Source organism: Hibiscus syriacus, unplaced genomic scaffold (genome assembly GCF_006381635.1).
Source record: "Hibiscus syriacus cultivar Baekdansim isolate YM2019G1 unplaced genomic scaffold, ASM638163v2 tig00110831_pilon, whole genome shotgun sequence".
NCBI lineage: Eukaryota > Viridiplantae > Streptophyta > Magnoliopsida > Malvales > Malvaceae > Hibiscus > Hibiscus syriacus.
The window spans coordinates 3,446,070-3,468,316 of record NW_024062882.1 but is presented as its reverse complement, the minus strand read 5'-3'; the positions used below and the strand labels follow the sequence as shown (position 1 = coordinate 3,468,316).

Here is a 22,247-nt window from a genome sequence, read left to right as displayed (position 1 = left end):
AACCCTAGGTTATCCAAATCTTAATTACAATATTTGTAATGGTTTCCAATCAACTTTCAAGCTTAGAACATGAAAACCTAACATCACCTTCATCCATCCAATTCAAGAATTAAAGGTTTCAAATATGGAAAGCATGAACAAATGCTATCAAATTATAGAGAATTTCATATAGAACAATTTTTTATTTCATGTTTTCATCCAAAATCTTAATAATTTGGCTTGAAAATCAAAATTAAAACTTTTTCTTATCTTGGAAGGGGTTCACGAATTATTTTTTTTGTAACACTCTAATCTAATCTAACCCAAGATCAATGGATTATAATGTCATATGGGACCACTGAAGTGGCTAACCCAAAATTTTTCTTTAAATACTGATTGAAAAACATCTAAAAATCCATCCATGGTAAATTAAAACAAAACATAATAATAATATGAGTTTACAAAATATGGGGAGCTCTCAAAACATTCACAATAATAATAATATTGAGTTATACAAAAACAGAGTTACGGGTGAATACATAAGGGTCTTTAAAAGAGTACATTCCCTCTAAAATAACTTAAGACGTACTCTAGTACCTCGACTGGACTGGAACTATTGTAGACGATAATGTTCCACTACTGGCCTCCTTGGAACCTGTGCACAAAAACACATTTTGAATATTGAGCTTACGAGCTCAGTGTTTCATTAATAAATGTAATGTACTACATGCATTCACTGAATGAGCTAGCTAGTGGCATAGGTATGAATACATGTAAAATGCTAATATCAACTACTAAGTAGGCAACATGGTGTGGCTGAGGGTTCTGCATCTTGGAGCTCACACCTCCTTTACTCTTCCTAAAATACCCTCAAGTATCTAGGGTGAGATCATAAACTGCAATGAAATCATACACTCAACCGACTTGTTCTTTCGAATCTTGGGGTATTTGTGCCCAATTAGCAACTAAAGTGCCTTGGCACTGACTTGGATATCCAACTGAGACTGTCGTGTTATGCTAAAATACTCGGGTGTCCTAGTTGTTTCTCAAGCATAAGGCTAGTTTTATATAATCCTAGTTGTTGTTGTTTCTAGTTGTTCTGAATTTAATTACTACTCTCACTTGTAGTTTTTCTGTTGACATTCTATTATTTTGGGCCCCTCAAACTAACCCTTAAAACCCCTTGTTTTTCTTACCCAAATATATTCGTGGGTACAGATACTAAGCCTTCAGTATCGTTACTGACCTTTGGGTATCGATACTACCCTCTTGGTATCATTATAATTGAATTATTGAAGACTGCTAGCAAAGAGTTAGTATCGAGACCCTAGTTTGGGTATCGATACTCATGTTCTATGTTATAGATACTATTTTGAGTATCGATACCAAAATCGACTTTGATGTTTTTGAAAAATACCTCAATATCGATACCCCTACTAGGAGTATATGTACTCTACCCTTGGTATCGATACTCCCTAAGTATCGATACCAAAAATAACTATTAGAATTTGCTAAGTGCTCCCTGTATCGATACCAGACTATGAGTATCGAGGCTAGACTAATAATATCAATACTCCATGAATGAGTATTGATAATCTATTTCCAAAACTCTCTTATTTTACACTAGCTGAAGAACAATATTGATACTATTCTTCCACAACTGATACTTGTGCCTAGAAATAACCTGTTTTAGGCATAAAAATGCTAACTTTCTACCTCAAAGATTTACTAAGATTCCCCACTTTTATTAAAGTCTCACAAGGATTGAAAAGGATCATAAAAGGTCTTTTAAGATACTGGAAAAATATCAAAAGATACATCTACCATGAACATGCTTCATAACTCATGCAACCTGCCAAAAAACTTATATAGTAATCTACATATGGTAGAGATGATTTAGAAGTGTGTTACCTTTGATTTAGCTATTGAACATCAAGGTCACCCAAGCACTAGTTTCTTTATATTTTTACCCTTAAAGCTTTCTCTTACATCTCTCAATAAAAGAAATCAACCATAAGAGTTACTAGCTCTCTTTAGAGGTTAAGGAGGATTAATAACACTTCCTAAGGTCTTATTCCACCAAAAAATATGTTGATTTACAATAGGTTCCTAAACCCCACTAAAACCCATATTTGGAAACCATGGTGAACTAAAGAGAAGGAGGGTTGGATTTGAAGCTTTAGAGATGAGGTTATGAATCTTACCTTTAGAATTCCAAACCGAGGTTGCAAAGCCACCAAGATAACACCTTTTCTGCTTCTAGGTTGAGAGAAAATGAGAGGGATGGAGGAAGAAGATGACAAAGTGAATGGGGGAAAAGATGAGGGCAGGATATGATATCATCAAGCCATTAAGGGGTTTCATCTTTTCAAAATTGAACTGGTATAATCACCTCTTTGGTCCTCCTAACTTTGGTCATAATCTAAAAATGTCATTTTTATCTACTATTAGGCTCAACCTAAGCCTGATTCACTCAAACTTAGATCAAGCCTTCTACAAGGTATGAGGTTTATCTAAGGCCCAATTTGGGTTAGCATGAAACTATGAGATTCAGGGTGTTATAACTTTCCCTTCCTAAATAGAAATTTTACCCTCAAAATTTACTTGGATATAAGAGGTGAGGGTACTAAAGCTGCATATCCTTCTCGGTTTCTCAACTTGTCTCCTTCACACCATGTTCCCTCCACAATAACTTTACTAGAATGATTCTTTTGATCCATAACTTCTTTACATCTTTTGCCAAGATTATAATGGGTTCCTCTATATAGGTCATGTCTAGGCTAACCTTGATATACTCTAGTGGTATGACATGAGAATGATTGCAAAGGTACTTTCTGAGCATAGATACATGTAACACATTGTTAATATGCTCCAATTCTAGAGGTAAAGCTAATCGGTATGTTAATGGTTCAACTCTCTAAAGTACCTCATAAGTCCTTATGAATCGTGGGGTTAACTTTTCCTTGCGTCCGAAGTGAAGTACTTTCTTCCAAGGGGAAACCTTCAGGAACACCTTATCCCCCCAATGTAAACTCCATATACATACACTTTAGGTCTGTGTAGATCTATACCTATATGAGGTTTCATTTAATTGGCTCTGAATTAATTAACATTCTCTTCAGTTTCTCTAATCAAGTAGGGTCCCACTAACTTACCTTCAATGAGTTATGTCCAACATAGTGAGGTCATATACTTGTGCCCATACAAGGCCTCATACAAAGCCATTTGAATGCTTGATTGAAAACTGTTGTGTTAAGCAATCTCTACTAAAGGCAAGTGGTCATGCCAATTCCCCTTAAGGTCTATAATAGTCATCTAAGCATGTATTCTAAGATTTAAATAACATGTTCTGACTGACCATCTGTATGAGGATGGAAAGTTGTACTGAAGTGTAGTTTGGTGCCTAAGGATTCATGAAAGGGTTTTCCAAAAGTAGGAAATGAATCAAGGATCTTTGTCTGATATGATAGAACTTGGTATCTTTTACAACCTCACTATCTCACAGATGTACAACTGAGCTAACCGCTCTAAGGTATAGTCCATGCGAACTGGGATAAAATGAGCTAATTTGGTTAAGCGGCCTACTGTAACCCAAACTGCATTGTGTATGTGCTTGGTTATTAGTAAAAATGTCACAAAGTCCATGGTCCCTATCCCATTTCCACTGAGGTATCTGTATAGTCCATGCGAACTGGGATAAAATGAGCTAATTTGGTTAAGCGGCCTACTGTAACCCAAACTGCATTGTGTATGTGCTTGGTTATTAGTAAAAATGTCACAAAGTCCATGTCACCCTATCCCATTTCCACTGAGGTATCTGTATAAGATGGAGTAATCCTGGGGGAACTTGGTGTTTTTCCTTAACCTGCTGACATACTAGACATCTAGCGACAAACTTTGACATTTTCATTTTCTTGCCCAACCACTAATACAACTGAAAAAGCTCCTGATACATCTTGTTACTGGCTGAGGTGAACTAAGAGTAGGTTTAATGCACCTCATAGAGAATCTTACTACGTAACTAAGCATTAATGGGTACATACAATCGACCCCTAAAATACAACTCATTTCCATCAGAAAACTCAAAACCTGGGGCCTCACCTTGGCAACCCTACTCAATTAAGTCCTTAACCAATTATCTGAACTCTGTAACCTCTTAGTCTTACCTACTAACTTCGGTACAACTTATAACTCAGCAAACAATTCACCTTCAATGGTTAAACTCAAACGTGCTAGGAGGGCTCACAACTCTGTCATCGAATTCCTACAGAAGGCATCAGTAACTACATTAGCCTTCCTTGGGTGGTAGCCAATCATACAGTCATAGTCCTTAAGTAACTCAGCCCACTTATGCTATCTGAGGTTTAATTCATTCTTAGTGAGTAAGTACTTGAGGATATTGTGATCGGTGAAAATGTAACTTCTCACCAAAAAGATAGTGTCAGTAAATCTTAAAGGCAAAAACTATCGTTGCTAGCTCAAGATCTTGAGTAGGCTAATTTTTCACATGAGGTTTAGTCTAACGAGATGTATAAGCTAAAAATTTACCCTCTTGCATCAACACGCATCGCAGTCCATTCAATAAGACATCACTGAAAACTGTAAAGTCTTTACCGACTCTGATTGGGTGAATACTAAATATGACTTTCAACTGTTCAAAGCTTTTCTGTCTCTTCTCATCCCAAATAAAGAGGACTCCATTATGGAGAAGTTTTGTTAGTGGAGTAGCTATCATCGAGAAGCCATGAATGAACCGATTATAGTACCCAACTAGACCAAGGAAACTACACCTCTGACAGATTTTTAGATGGATCTCACTCTAGTATTGATTGAATCTTCTGAGGGTCAACTCAGATGTCGTCTATTGACACGACATAACCTAAGAATGAAACCTTTGGTAGCCAAAACTCATCTTCCAAAACTTAGCTTACAACTAACAGTCTCAAAGTGTCTGAAGGATGATGCAGAAATGCTTGTCATGCTATTCCTCTGATCGAGAGTATACTATGACATAGTCTATGAACACCACCACGAACTAATCTAGGTACAAGTTTAAGACTCGATTCATCAAGTCCGTGAATATTGTCGAGGCATTGGTGAGTCCAAACGGTATTACCAAGAACTCATAATGATCTTATCATGTTATAAAGTTGTCTTTGCTTCATCCTCTTCCTTGACTTTCAACTGGTAGTAGCCTGACTGTAAGTCAATTTTAGAGATATGCATGATCCTCTAGGACAATTGAATAGGTCGTCTATCCTAAGAAGTAGATAACAGTTCCTGATGGTTAACTTATTTAGCTGTCTATAGTCGATGCATAGCCTCATCGACCTATCATTCTTTTAACACACAAGATCAACTCTCCGACTGGGATATGTTTGGTCAAATGACACCGTCTCTAACAACTCCTGAATATGGGCTTTCAACTTTTTCAACTCTGTCAGTTTCATGTGATAGGGAGCAATGGAAATAGGAGTTAAACCCGGTATAACTTCGATGTAAAACTCTAATTGATGCTCGGGCAATAAACCAAATAACTTTTCTGGAAACATATCAGGAAATCCTTACACTACTCAACTATCCTCAATTGTTGGAATTAAATTTCGAGTGTTGACCACATGAGTTAAGAAGGTCTCAAATCCTCGATAGATCATCCAGTGAGTTTTTTTGTTTAACACGATCCTTGATTATCCCGACTTCTCACTAGTAATTACCAACTTGGTACCATCATTTGCTCTAAGTTTAAATGTTTGGCCTTGCACTTGAAATTGGTGTCATATTTTGTTAACCAATCCATACCCAAGATCATGTCGAACTCTCTAAATGGTAACTTCATCAAGTCTGCTAGGAATATCTAACCCTAAATCTCTACTAGGTATCGCTTGTGAATCTTTTCTACTAGGAAGCTTAGACCTAGGGGCTTGATACCTGAACACCTAATCTAGGTCCTATATTAGAATTTATAATTCTTGAAATAGGTCATATAAGATGTATAAGTGGGTGGGGATAGGGTTTATCAATACAGTAACTGAATGAAAAACACTAAGAATGTACCTGATATCATTACTGCTATATCACGCTTATTCCAGGCTCTCACAATATTGTCTGTAGCTACTCAAGGCTCTACACCCGCTATTGATCTGGTTGTTCCCTTACTTTGCTATCCAGATGTGATAACACTCCCAACTTCTCTATACTAACGACGCTGACCTGTAAGTTACTGTTGGTGTTGGTCTTTGGATCTCTAGGCAGTCTCTGACGAAATGGTCTAAGGAGCCACAATTGAAGCAATCACTCGAATCCTGCTGGTATGTCCCTAGTTATCTTCTCCCACACTGAGCGTAGACTGGATAGGTGAAGAATCTGGTCGACTCACTGGCGCTAGCTTTGAAAATTAGTGTCAAGAGTTTCCTATGAAACTCATATTTTCCCTCGTGATCAAAACTCTGACTAACTCTCCTATACTAGGTTGTTGGGGTTTCTATGAACCCTGACTATCTCTGGCCTCTTGGCTAAAGCCCGCATTTCTAATTGGATCAAGAGCTCTCTTAGTATTCTAAAGTCTAACTGGAATTCCAAGTCATCCTGATCAGAACCCTCTTAACCTTTTTTCCCTAACGAGATAACTCTACGAATAATTTGGGAGGATCAATTACAAATGTGATAAGATGTATAGGTGTAGGGCCTTTCTGAACCAACGAAAATGGGGCTTCTCTGACGAAACAAACTCTGAAGGACATCTACTCAGCCTTGGGATTCCTTCTTGTATAAATTGTTCTCTCATATCATTAGTGTGAGCTTCTCCTATGTATTTCTCCAAGTCACCCTTAAGTAGGGTGGTGACCCACATGAGCTTATCCTTGGGGGTAAGGAGCATCTGTCTAAGGGTACAAAGAGTCTCTCTAAGCTACTGGCCTATTGGTATAGGATTTTCATCCCCTGACCCATGGAATAAGAGATCTTGTATCTATGAAGCCTCTCTACGGAGGACTCATAGGGTATTATAACCTGATAACTCCCCAAAAGAGTTATTTTTAGTAGTATTTTTCACCTAAGTTTATTTTTAACTTGAGCAAGTTTAGGAGCATTTTTATATTAAATTTACTTAGTTTTATATATTTTGTATGATAGGAGCATTGTAGGTTACTTAGGGCTAAAATTGATTTTTGCTACTGAAAACTGTTACAGTGCATTAAGAAATACTGAGCGGACACTGCAACAGTCTTCTAACCTCCAAACGATTAAAAGAACCTTCTGGATTGGGACAACTCGCTTGGGAAGCTTTCACTTGGTTGGATATCACTTGAAACGTTGACATCTTTTATTGAGGGAAAAAATTCTCACCCAAGCTATAAAAGTGGAGTTATTGTGCATAAAAAGCGCGACGATTGAGAGTTATCCAAAGTACCATTTTTCCACATTAAATCTTTAAGAGCCATGGAAGCCTAAGCCCCTTTCCATGGATTATTGTAGTAGAAGGAAGCTTGTTGAGTAGCATCAACGGTCAAAATATCACTGTTCAAAGCTTTCCATTGAGAGAGGGAGTGATTTGAATGTTTAAACTTTTGTTGGATGATATTGTGGAATTATTATTTTGTGTTTACTTTGAACTTATTTTATGAGCTTATTACTTTATGATTGTGAGTAGAAATACTTATAATTAAATATATAATATCTTCAATTAAATCTCGAAATAGTTTCAGTCTTTTTTCTATATACCTTTGTGAGCATCGGTGTTGCTGAGTAGCATAGTGTATGCTGAAAAGTATACAACCAATTGATTAGTGCTAATATTTTGATCCTTTAATTGATGAAAGTTATAGTTGAGAAGGTTTTAATCAATGTTGACCAATCACATAAATTGAGTATGCATTATTTGCATGAGATTTGAAGTTCATAATATTGTATCCATTGATTTGATAGTTGACCAAGCGCTTTATGGAACGCTATAGTATGAATTGGTGTTTTTCCTCATTTATTTTATTATATTCTTTTTAGTTACTCTTATACTTGCTAAATCTTATTTTTGCAAACTCTAATGATAACACTTTGCTCCATATGGGTTCAATCTCCGTAGCATCAATTACTGCCACTTTATTACTTGAGTGATATGTATATTTATGTTAAATGCTATAGCATCTTACGTAACATCAAGTTTTTGGCACCGTTACTAGGGAACATCGATTTGATTTAGGGTTTTCTTGATTTCGCTTATTTTTTTTTTTTTGGAAGTATTTTTAGCTTATGTTTTTACTAGTTTATGCCCTAAAGCAACGAAGAATTAGAGACGTTTGATCTAGAGATTGAAAGAACTTTTAGGAGACGTCGTTGTGAAGCTTCTATGGCTGGATAAAGGAATTATATTTTACCCACGTTGCAGAATAGAGAAAATAATGAGTTGCTCACTGGTATTGGAGCTAGGCAACCATATTAAAACATGAATGACCGTCATCGCCCTATTCATGAGGATGTGGTGTCGATGTTGGATGATTTGCATTCGAGCATTGTAAGGCCAATTATTAATATTATGAATTTTGAATTAAAGCTAGTTATGTTCCAAATATTACAATCTATGGGACAATATAAAGGATCTATTGATGAACACCCTAGGGCTTATTTGAGAGTGTTTATGGAAGTTTGTGATTCTTTTATTCAGTAAGATGTTTTGAGGTGTAAAACCCCAAAATTTTGGTTATTGACCAAAATATAAATGTTAAAAGTTTAGTAGCCAAAGTATAAATTTGGCAAAATGTTAGGGACCAAAGTGGTAATTTTTTCAAAATGAAATTTATTCCATAAATGAATAGTTCACCACCAAGAATGATGTTTCCATGGGAATCAGATTTTTAATTAGGAATTTCTGTTAAAAGATAAAAAGTGTTAAAGTCTGGCAAAAATTCGGATAACCAGATCGAATCTGAATTTTGAGAAAATTTAAAGGATGATAAATTAAGCTTAGAAATGTTATTTCCATATTTTAAAATAATGGAAAATAATATGGACCATTGATTTGAGAATTTATTTCTATGTTTAATTTGGACCGTTGGATGAAAAATGACAAGATTGAAATTTTTGGAATAGTGCTTGGGCAAAGTTGTAAAAGGTGTACTAATTTGTTAATCTTTGACTTTTGAAAGATGATAAGTAACATGTGGCTTAGTATGAATGTAATTATCAAGTTTCATTAGTGGTAAAATTGTCATTTCCCATTAAATGAATTTTAAATTCATTCAAGCTTAATAAATGACAAATTAACATGAAATTATCTAGAAATTTCATGACATTTCTTCTTCAAAATCAGCCATGAACATGAGCTTCACAAGATATGGAGATTTGTTTTTTCATATTTGAGAAATTTCCTTTGGTTTTTGGATTAAAGCGTGAAATAGAAAATTGTTCTATTCAAAGAGCTCTATCAGTTGGTACCATTATTGCTTGTTAATCTCACTTGAATGCTTAATTCCCAAATTTTAGGATTTATGAACATGTTAGGGTTTTATGAATTGATGATGGATTTTGAGGTCACTGGTGTTGTAGAATCATTTTCAAGTTGATTAATGATTAAAACCACCTAGATATGCTTGTATTGAATTTAACCCAACCCTAGGTTTTGGGAAAATTAAAGATTTGGTTAAATTATATTGGGGGTTTGATTGTAGAAGGTTTGAAATGTTGTTTGGAGGTTGAATTCATGTTTGAAACAAATTGAAAATCCATGAATCCTAAACCCTATATATTTGGCCTTGAGAAGAAATTAGGAAAAAATATGGAAAAAAAATTCCATGTCTTAGAAATGATATTTGGAAGGTTATACAAGCTTTAAAATGTCGTTTGAACCAATTCATAATTTTTTTAAAGTTAGTGGACCCAATTGAAAATTATGTAAAATTATGAGATTAAAGTGTAATTGTTCAATAATTGATGTGCTATGCTAGAAATTAATGTTAGAGTGTTGAATTTGATGTTAGAATGTGAAATTGGGACATTTTGGAAAGTTGGTAAAAGTTGAGGATCAAATCACACTTATGAAAAAGTTAGAAAATTAAGTGAAAATGTTATGTGAAGTTTGGATAAATTTGGATAAAAAAGAACTTGAATGGTCAATTTGAAGGGTTATGGTAACATTTATGTTGTGACATGGAATTTGTATCGAATAAGCATTAGAAGATTTTTATGAAATTTATTTTCTAATGTGTGCCTATGTTAGTAAGATTCTATCATGTGGTTAAATTGTATATGTTTTATAAATGGTGTTCATTTAGATTAGGATTGAAATCAAGATTAAACAATATTAAATCTAAGGAGAAGCTTAGGGATGAAAGGTGAATTTCTAAGGAAGGTTGCAAGCTAAGGATAACAGGTGAGTGCATATTTAATTTGTATTTATGTTATCGAGCAAACATTGGCTTGCAATGAGCCGGAGACGGAGTTACTATGGTAAGAAGTGACTCCTAATGCTATGTGATTTATGATGCATGCATATATGCTCAATTGGTAAGCTAATAGATTTATGGAATAAGCTAAGGATGCAAATTGGTGAAATCTGTCTAGATTTTTGATTTGAACAGTAAGTTTACAAAATCACCATAAATTTTACAGAAATGATTAGAGGGTGATTTTACACCATTGGATTCATATATCAGTCTAATTTTGTTTAGAACAAACAAATACTCATTTCTATGAAAAGATATGAATTTTTAAACTAGGATAGGTCATAAAACATGGAAGCAAATTTTGTTCAAAACAACTTCTATAAGTCAGCTTTGAAAATTCACTATAAATAATGCAAATTGAACTAGAAGAAGTGCCTCATATGGTTAGATTTTTATTCGAGTCTAGTTTCCAGTGCTATAAACGGAATAGTTTTTAATTATGTATATTAATAAAGAATAATATTTCTTTGAAGGTAGTGCAAACTGCCAGAATATGAAATTGTGATAAATTTTAGGATCCAACCAAAATGGAAGCAAATAATCAAGTTAAAGCTTAGTGAGGGTTATATTTTGACTTGCATATAAAGTGTCAAAGTGAATACAATGCATGTATGAGATTATACATGGATGTTTCATACATCATTATCAAGACTTCTGATGAGTCTACCTTGTTCATATTGACATGATATTTACGTCATCTATCATATGACTGACATGTTCTTAATATGGAAAAAGTTGAAATTATAGTACATTTATCACTAATATATATGATTATGTACCATGAATATTATTTCAGGTATGAACTTCCGAATGTTAAGTTATATTGGTATACATTGTCATGGATGAATTAAATATATACTATATGCTCAAGTATCTCATTGAGGTATAGTTGGTATGCCATAGAGTCTAGTAGCAACCGCATATCAGTTTAACTCTAAAGGATACCTAGTGCGTATGGTGTGCATGACCTTATGTGTAAGCACTTAGGTGCATATGGTGGGCACGACCTTTGTAAGCACTTTGGTGCATATGGTGGGCACGACCTTATGTGTAAGCACTTCGTTACATATAGTGCACGACCTTATGTGTATTATGGTGGGCACAAACTTTTGTGTAAGCATTTCTGGGCATTTTGACTCGTGTACCCAGGTCCTCATATGTCTATTTTGGGCTATGGTTTATTGGGTAATAAATGTTAAATAGATGAAAAAACTTATGCGCTTATGTAATAAATGACAAGTATATCGGTAAGAAAAGCTTGTGAGCTTATAGAATAAATAATGGAAAGTATTGGTATAGAAAAGCTTATAAGCTTATGAGCTTAATTAGACAATTTTTTATGAAATACATCAGAACTCCCTACTACTTGAAACCAATTTTGAAATAGAAGTCAGTATATATATTTTAATTTCCTCTGATTAATTATTTTATAATAATGTTAAAATTTGGAAATTTTTAGGGACCAAAATTTTACCCATTTAAGTTAAGAAATGTTTGAATAATTATGTGACATCGTTAACTTGTATAGTATAAATATATAGGTTATTGGTGTTACAAGAGGAGGATTTAAGCTGAAGGTATTTCCTTATTTGCAACGTGATAAAGCACAGGTTTGGTTGAGTTCACTGCCACTAATTGCTATATCGTTCTGGATAAATTAGCATAGAAATTCTTGTTGCGATCCAACTAACCGAATATGAAAGCTAAACTTTGAAATGGTTTAACTTCATTCAATCATATAGAAGATGTAAGCTTTTATGAAGCATGGGAAAGATTTAAAGAATTACCGAGGAAGTGTCATATGCATGGATTCCCATATTGGACTAAAATGGAGATGTTTTATAATGGGTTAAATATACACACTCATATGATGGTTGATGCTTAAGCAAACGGAGCTTTGCTAGATAGGACATACAATGAATCCTATGATATTCTAGAAAAGATCTTCACTAATGATTATCAATATCCTAATACATGCACGTTTGGTTGGTGTAATGCTACAATAGTATACTCTGAAGCTTTTAACTTTATGGCATCTCATATTTCAGCATTGACTGAAATGGTGAAGAAATTGCATAAATCATGAAGAATGTACAAAGTTAAAACTGCATCTCTTATCTCTTGCATATACTACGACAATGATCATATGTTTTATGAATGCCCCCAAAATCCAGAGTCTATTTACTACATGCGAAATTATCAAATGAACGATAATGCTTTTGGCATTACATACAATACAAATTTCAAAAATCATCCCAATCTTTCTTGGAGAAGCTAGAATGTTTCCAATCCACAACATTAGCAGTATTAACAACAACATTATACTCAACAGAACCATATGCCACAGTCCTAGGCACAACTTTTACTCAATCACAACAAAGACAGAATTAGCAAAGTCAATCTTCAAACCAAACTTCAACTTTAATGCCTTTTGAAGCTATGATGAAAGAATATATGGAAAGCAAATCTGCCTCATTAAGGGTTATAGAAAAACATATGTGAAAAATGGATAATTCTCTAAATAGTCGATTGCAAGGAACACTTCCTAGTGACACTGATAATCCCAAGCAAAGTAGTAAAGACAATTGCAAGGCCATTACTACAAGAAGTAGAATTCATATTGGGGAACCAATGAAATACCAAGGAGAAATAATGAATAAGTTCATCAACATAGTAAAGGGAAGAGCAAATAAGTTTAGCCTGAATTGGGTGTGAGTCAATTCCTAGCACCAGACGTAGGGCAGAGTAGTAATTCAACATCTGACACTCAGCTAACTTCAATGCCTCAGCAAAAGCAACAAAACATGTCTCCATCATTTCCACATTGCTTTAAAAAGACAAAGTGGATTATCAATACAAAGCTTTTATTGATGTTGTTCACCAACTCACAATTAACATTTCGTTGATTGATGTTTTACAGAAAACCCATGAAGGAAATTATCTCGAAGAAACGAAGAATTGGTGAGTTTGAAATAGTCACTCTTACTGAAGGATATAATGCTATGGCTACAACTCAATCTCCACCGAAGTTTAAAAATCCAGGTAGTCTCAATATTCCTTATAACATTGGTGACACATTTATAGGTAAAACTTTATGTAATTTGAGTGCTAGCATAAATTTAATGTCTAACATAAATTTAATGCCATCGTTAATCTTTAGGAAATTTAGGAGCGGTGAAGCAAGACCAACTACAGTTACTTTGTAACTTGTTGATCACTCTAACGTACATCCTAGTGGTATCATAGAGAACATGCTTGTGAGAGTAGACAAGTTTATTTTTACTACAGACTTCATCATTTTAGATTAGGAAGTAGACAAAGATGCTCTACTTATTCTAGGCCATCCAATCCTTTCCACATGTCACACTTTAATTGATGTTGAGAACGGGGGATTAACTATGTTCTTAAATGATGAGCAGATTACTTTAATTTATTGAATAAATCTTTTTGATATTGATGACAATGTTAACTATTTCCCACTTGGTGTGATTGATATTTTTGCAAAGGAGCATTTGGAAGAATGCTACAGTGCAGATAAAGCCTTATGTGATTCAGTAGTATTTGAGGAATTCTTGAATGATGCAGAAGAAGAATGTTGTAGAAAATATCTCCGAACATTGAACCTTTGCAAATGAATGATCATACCCTTCAAGCACCAAAGTCATACATTGAAGAACCACCAAAGCTTGAATTAAATCCTCTGTCAGAGCATTTGAAATATGCATACCATTCAAAAATTAGACACTTCCAGTCATTGTTGTAGCACAACTTACAGTATTACAAGAAGATCAACTGATTGATATGCTGAAACAACATAAGAAAGCTATTGCATGGAGCATTGCTGATATAAAAGTCATTAGTCCATCATTTTGCAAGTATAAAATTCTTTTGGAGGATCCCAATAGTAGCTCAATTGAACATTATTGAAGATTAAATCCAATCAAGAAAGAAGTGGTTAGAAAGAAGATTATCAAATGGTTGGATGCTGGAATTATATATACGATTTTAGATAGAAATTAAGTAGTCATATGTATTACGTTTCAAAGAAAGGTGGCATTATCGTGGTGACAAATGATAAAAATGAATTAGTGCTGACAAGAACCACTATTGGTTGGAGAATATGTATGGATTATAGGAAGCTTAACAAAGCAACAAGAAAGGACCACTCTCCATTGTCATTCAAAGATCAAATGCTAGATTGACTTGCTGGTAATGCTTTTTTATTTCTTTTTGGATGGATATAATGGTTATAATCAAAATGCTATAACTCTAGAAGATCATGAGAAAAAAACTTTCACATGCCGTAGTCCTTGGGTGGTAGTCAATCACACAGTCGTAGTCCTTGAGCACCTCAACCCACCTATGTTGTTTGAGGTTTAATTCATTCTGAGTGAGCAAGTACTTAAGTCTCTTGTAATCGATGAAGCTGTAACACTTCTCACTAAAGGTACTTCTGTCAAATCTTTAAGGCAAACACTATTATTGCTAGCTCAAGATCATGAGAAAACAACTTTCACATTTCGTAGTGCTTGGGTGGTAGTCAATCACACAGTCGTAGACAACTTTCACATTTCGTAGTCCTTGGGTGGTAGTCAATCACACAGTCGTAGTCTTTGAGCACCTTAACCCACCTATGTTGTTTGAAGTTTAATTCATTATGAGTGAGCAAGTACTTAAGTCTCTTGTAATAGGTGAAGCTATAACACGTCTCACTAAAGAGGTACTTCTGTCAAATCTTCAAGGCAAACACTATTATTGCTAGCTCAAGATCATGGGTGGGATAATTTTGCACTTGAGGTTTAAACTAACGGGATGCGTAAACTACAACTTTACTCTCTTGCATCAACATACATCGCAGGCCATTCAACGAGCTATAACTGAAAACTGTGAAGTCTTTACCTGACTCTGACTGGGTCAACATTGGGGTCGGGTCAAAATGATTTTCAACTGTTCGAAGCTTTTTTTATTTCTTGTCCCAAACGAAGATGACTTCCTTCTAAAGCAGTTTTGTTTGTGGAGTAACTATCATCAATAAGCCCTGAATAAACCGACGGTAGTACCCAACTAGATTGAGGAAACTGCACACATGTGACACATTTTTTAGATGGCTCTCACTCTAGTATGGCTTAAATCTTACGAGGGTCGACTCAGATGTTATCTGCTGACACGACATGACCTAAGAATGAAACCTCTAGTAGCCAAAACTCACACTTCCCAAATTTGGCATACAAACAACGGTCTCAAAGTGTCAGAAGGACGATGCAGAGATATTGATCATGCTCTTTCTCTGATTTAGAGTATACTAGGATATCATCTATGAACACCACCATAAACTAATCTAGGTATAGGTGTAAGACTCAGTTCATCAAGTCCATAAATATTGATGGTGCATTGATGAGTCTAAATGACATTACCAAGAACTCATAATGATCGTATCTTTTTTATAAATCTATCTTTGCTACATTTGCATCCTTGACTTTCAACTAGTAGTAGCATGACCACAAGTCGATTTTAGAAAATATGCACTCTTCTCTAAGCTGGTTGAAGTGGTCGTCTATCCTAGGAAGCGAATAACATATTTTATGGTTAACTTGTTCAATTGTCTATAGTCGATTTATAGCCTCATCAACCCATCATTCTTCTTAGCAAACAAGATCGATACTCCCCATGAGGATATGCTCAGTCACATGAACCATTTCTTTAACAACTCCTGAATCTCAAGTTTCAACTGTTTCAACTCTGTCGGTTTCAATCGATAGGGAATAATGGAAACTAGGGCTAAACCATGTATTACCTTGATGCCAAACTCTAATTAACGCTCAAGAGATGAACCCAATAATTTTTCTAGAAACACGTCTAGGAAATCTTACATTTCTCAGATGTCCTTAAGTGTTGGAACTAAAATTCGGGTGTCGATCACATGAGCTAAGAAGGTCTCATATCCCCATTCGATCATTCACTGAGCCTTTTTACCTGACACAATTCTTGATTGGCCTGACTTCTCACTAGTCATTAACAACTTGGTACCATCATTTGCTCCGAGTTTAAGCTATTTGATTTTGCACTTCAAATTGACGTCGTGATCAGTTAATCAATCCATACTCAAGACTGTGTCAAACTATCTAAATGGTAACTTCATCTAGTCTTCTAGAAAGATCTAACCCTGAATCCATACTGGGCATTGGCTGTGAATCTTGTTTAGTAGGATGTTTAGACCTAGGGGGTTTATCAATATAGTAACTGAATGAAAATGCTAAGAATGTACATGTTATCGCATATGTTGCATCATGCTGCTTCGGGGCTCTCACAATATATTATTTGAAGGTTGCTTACGACTTTACACCAGCTATTGATCTAGTTGTCCCCCTACTTTGTTGTCCAGATGTGATACTACTACCTTTAACTGGCCCTCAACCTCACTATACTGATACGTTGACCTCTGAGTCACTGCTGGTACTACTCTCTAAATCCCTGGGCAGTCTCTAACAAAATGGTCTAAGGAGCCACAACTGAAGAAACCCCTCGAACCCTGCTAGCACGTCCCTGGGTGTCTCTTCCCACACTGAGTTTAGACTAGATGGGTAAAGAGGTTGACTCACTAGTGCTAACTCTGAAAATAAGTGTCAATGGTCTCCTATAAGACTCATATTTACCCCTTCAATTGGAACTCTGACTAATTCTCCTAGACTGGGCTATTGAGGGTTCCCATAAACCTTGACTATCTCTGACCCTCTTGGCTAAAGTCTGTATTGATCTCATTGACTCGAGAGCTCTCTTAGTTTGTCCTACAAACTCACTGAACTGTCTGGCCATTAAACTCGAAACATTCTCAACCGCCTTTGGCTAACGAGATAATTCTGCGAACACTTTAGGAGGACCGACTGCAAGATGTGATAAGATGTCCAAGTGTAGGCCCTCTCTGAACCTATGACAACGGTGCTCCTCTGACAAAACCAACTCTTAAGTATATCTATTCAGTCTAAAGAACTCCCTCTCGTATAAATTGTTCCTTCATATCATTAGTGTGAGTCTTTTCTATGTATTTCTATATGAACTCGAAGAGGAATTAATCCCATGACGGTCTCTCTTGCTCTATAGTCAACTTTAACGTCTCCCTCCAGTCAATGGCGTCACCCTTGAGCAAGATGGTGACACATGTGAGCTTATCCTTGGGGATAAGGTGAAACAGTCTGAGGGTGCACCAATCTAAGAAGTAGTTTACCCTTGAGCTCATCCCATCAGTCAATGGCACCACTGGTCGCTGCTATGAGATTGTCATCCCCTGACCCGTAAAAATCAAAGGTCTTGTATCTACAGAGTCTCTCTACTAGGCACACTTAGAGTATTATGGCCTAATAACTCTTCAAAATAGTTATTTTAAGTAGCCCTTTTCACCTAGGTTTAGTTTGAACCTGAGCAAGTTTAAGAGATTTTTAGGATTAAATTTACTTGGTTTTATACATTTTGTATGATAGGAGCTTGTGGGCTGCTAAGGGCTAAAATTGATTTTTTTTGCTTAAAATTGTTACACTTAGGCTGTAGCATTGCAGGAAATGTTGAGCGGATGCTACAGCGGTCGTCTAAGCTCTAAATGGTTGGAATAACCTTCTGGATTAGGACAGTTGGATTGGGCAACTGTCATTTGGCAAGATATCACCAAAAACATGGACATATTTGATTAGGAGAATAAATTATTATCCAAACTATAAAATAGAAGTATATTTGCATAAAAAAATGACGATGGGAGTTATCCAAAGTACCATTTTTCCACGTTAAATCTTTAAGAGCCATGGAAGCTTAAGCCCCTTGCCAGAGATTATTGTAGCACAAAAGAAGCTTGCTGGATAGCATCAGTTGTCAGTGGATCATCGTTCAAGTCCTTCTATTGAGAGGAAGTGATTTGAATGTCTAAACTTTTGTTAAATGATATTGTGAATTTCTTATTTTGTGTTTACTTTGATACTTATTTTATGAGCTTAGTACTTTATGATTGTGAGTAGAAATACTTATAATTAAATATATAGTATTTTTGATTAAATCTAGAAATAGTTTCATTCAATTTGTTATATACCTTTGTGAGCATTGGTGTTGCTAAGTAGGATAGTGTATGCTAAAAAGTATGTGGGCCAATTGATTAGTGATGTTAATGTTTTGAACCTTTAATTGAAGAAAGTTGTTAAATAAGTTAAAAAGGTTTTAGTCAATGTTAACCAATCGCATAAATTGAGTGTGCATTGTTTGCATGAGATTTGAAGTTCATAATATTATATCCATTGATTTGATAGTTGACTAAGCACTTTCTGGAATGTTGTAGCATGAACTGGTGTTTTTCCTTATTGATTTTATTATCTTCTTTTTAGCGTCTCTTATACTTGATAAATCTTATTTTTGCAAACTCTAATGATAAAACTCTACTCCCTATGGGTTTGACATCCGTTACACCAATTGCTACCACTTTATTACTTGAGTGATACGATACATATACTCACGCTAAAATGTTATATCATCTTATATAGCATCATGGCCAGCTAGACTGGGGCTGTTAAAGGGGGATGAGGTGCAGTTAGGGTACTAGGTAAGAACTTAGCGATCTACCTAAGTAAGGAGGTGAGATCCCTATAGAAGGTCTCCTCCTCGACCCCTGTGTCTACTGGTACCTCGTTCTACTCTGAATTAGGGACAAACTCATCACTGGTGTTGGCTGCTAATGAGGCGTGACTCTCGTCTATCATCTTAACTATATTTGTAACACCCTAAACTTGGTTGGGCCTAAAGTGCCACATTGGGCTACCGAAGCAACCCCTGATTTTCAAAACCTATTCATTTTCTTTTTAAACATGATGAACGATATCATAATAAAACATAAATAACTGTTATAAAACATTTTACAAAAGCCAAAGCTCCATGACACATAATTTAAAATCAAAATAATACAAACTTTGAATTTTAATAAATTGAATACATAAGTAAGGTTTATGAATACATAAGCTCACTAAGCTATAGTATGGTACTCTGAATGAGATGCTGGAAGTCCTACTGTGACGGTGCTCCACGAACTGCTCATGCTACTAACCTACCAATAGAAAACATCCTAGGGTTTAGCTTACAAAGGCCAACAATATAATCGTTAATCTAGAGCAGCAAAAGAATCTCATAAACACAAGCATGCTAAAGACATAATACTAAGTAGTAAGGACATGCATGGTCTATATCAAGTACTACCTACTTAAGGCTTATCTGTCTATCACTAAAGTAGGGGTCTCATGCATCCATAAATCCTCGGTTAAGAGCTTAGCCATGAGTACACCTTTAAAGGGTCTCTAACCCTATTGGATGTATCTAATGTGTATTGTCTAAATGTGGTATTGATGCTCATGTGCATTATTTGAATGCAATACTGACTCTGCTATGCATTATCTGAATGCAATATTGTCTATGTTATGCATTATTTGAATGCAATATTGAATCTACTATGCATTATCTGAATGCAATACTAACTCTACTATGCATTATTTGAATACAATACTAATACTACTATGCAACATACAAGTTGTGGCTGGCATCATGGTACAACTAAGGGTTCTGCATCTCTGAGCTCAAGCACCACCTCGGGTGCCTAGGTAAGATCCAGAACAGTATCAAAAATGTACACCTGACTCTTTTCGTATATGGGGTGATATCCGGAGCTATATCTGAAACATACACCCTGCCAACTTACTTCATCGAGTCTTGGGGCATATGCGCCTAGCTGGCGAGAGAAGTGTCATGGCACTGACTGGTATATACTTGAACATAATGACAAACAAGACAATCACCCTACTGCTAAAGTAACTCGAGTTTTCTGGTTGTTTCCCAAGTCTCACACAAAGGCTAGTTTTATGACATCCTAGCTGTTACTATTTCTAGGTTTTCTGAGTTATTATGTTTGTTACTCTCCCTAATTGTTATCTCACTTGTTCTTTCATATAGAATGTTAAGCGAGGCTTTATTGGTATGTTTTTATTGATAATTTGTATTGATTTGGTTTTTTCTATAAAAGGGCATTTTAATCATTCTCTGACTTTGTAGAAGTTTCTATGCATCTCAGGACTTCACGATGATTATTGTGGTTACTATTTACTTTTTATTGTTTTGGTTAGCCTAATATCTGACTCAGGTTCATTGTTGGGTAGCGATGCTCAATTTGATATTACTACGCTTTCCCTTAATCCGGCCTCGAATTAAAGGGATAATTGTACGTCAACACTCTTGATCATTCTTGTGATAAATGACTCCGCTGTTTTATAATATGATTATTCGATCATACCACTTAGCGGTACTCATTGGGTAATAATCCTTCATTCTTAGCTATCTGTTATGTTCAACTGAAGATACTTGGTCGTGTTACGACTGCTATGGTTACACTGGTTGTAAGCTACTCCTACGAGTGTAACTGGGCCCCTTTGGCCATTTATGTCCCTCACGAACTAAGTCTTGTCCTTACTAAGTCTTATCCTTACGGACCATTCCTAGCTATTACAAACCTTAATCGGGTAAAATCTGATTATACAATGTGGTAGTATCGATAATCTAACTCTAGTATTGATACCTTAAGGTCAAGTATCAATACCTCTATGAGTATCGGTACCAAAAATGCATTATGTTGCAAAAAATGGGCTCACAGTATTGAACTGTTACCTTGAGTATCGCTACTGCAGGGCATTATTAATACTCACCCTGGCAGTATCGATTTTCACTTCTAAAATCCCTAATTTAATCCCCAAATCAACCAACATCAATATTATTTATCCCATTACTAATACTCAAACCCTAAACTAGTTTATTTAGGCTTGAGGATCACCTAAAAATCATTCTAAATGACTTGGTTTAGTTTTTAATATTGCTTTAAAGTTTTAACAAGTTGTTTAGGGTCTTAAGGTGTCTTAAAACACATTATTAAAACCTAAAACATGGTTTGATCATGAATTAAAGGTAAACTCTAAACATGCTCAGATATCCAAATCCTAACAATTTATTGAAATTTATGAAAACTCAATACTCCAAAGGATTAGAAATACACTACCTTGATAATTGAATTCCGAAATAGAGCTCCTTTAACTAGAAATCATCCTCCACCATGACTTGGATGATAAAACCCTTAAATTTTCTTACAGCCAAAGCTTTGAAACATTAATATAAGTTTAATAGAGGGATTAAAGAGGAATTTTAAGCATAAATATTGATCAAGATCTTACCTTTTTGCTATAAAGCTTAGAGAGGAAAAATGGGATGAGGAAAATAAGAATAAAGAAAATGAAGAGAAGAAAATGGAAAAAGATATAAAAGTCTCCATCTTTTAAAATGGGCTTACATTATTGGTCCTGATAATATTTTACTATTTAAAAACCCATTTTTTGCTAATTAGGCCCAAGACAACCTAGTTAAGCCCAACTACTTGAATTATAAATTTTATGGGGTCCATTTACCTCTCGGGTAAACCTGAAACTACTAGCCTAAAATTTGGGGGTGTTATAATATGTTGCGTCATCTGCCATAAGTTTTTTCTTAAATTGAGAAATAAATTGAGGTTATTATCGTCATTCCAGTCATTATAATAATCTTGACTCTCTAGAGGCATGTACATGTATATATGTTGACTAACTCTAACCCTTGGGTCCTAAGAACGACTAAACCTAATGTTCTGATACACTAAATGAAACACCACCCGAAGATCGAGAGATTAGAATGTCACACAGGATCATCGAAGTGGATAAACCAAAACTTTTTCTTTAAAAATTGATTGAAAAAAACTGATAAAAATCCATCCATAGTAAAATAAAATAAAACATAATAATA

At 35.2% G+C, this 22,247-nt stretch overlaps 1 non-coding gene across 1 annotated transcript; it reads right to left on the bottom strand.

Annotated features, from left to right (window-relative positions):
• Positions 1-12,117: 12,117 nt before the first annotated feature.
• Positions 12,118-12,224, bottom strand: LOC120142931. Its single transcript, XR_005517894.1, has one exon. It is a non-coding gene; the product is annotated as a small nucleolar RNA R71 (small nucleolar RNA).
• Between the last annotated feature and the right edge of the window lie 10,023 nt (positions 12,225-22,247).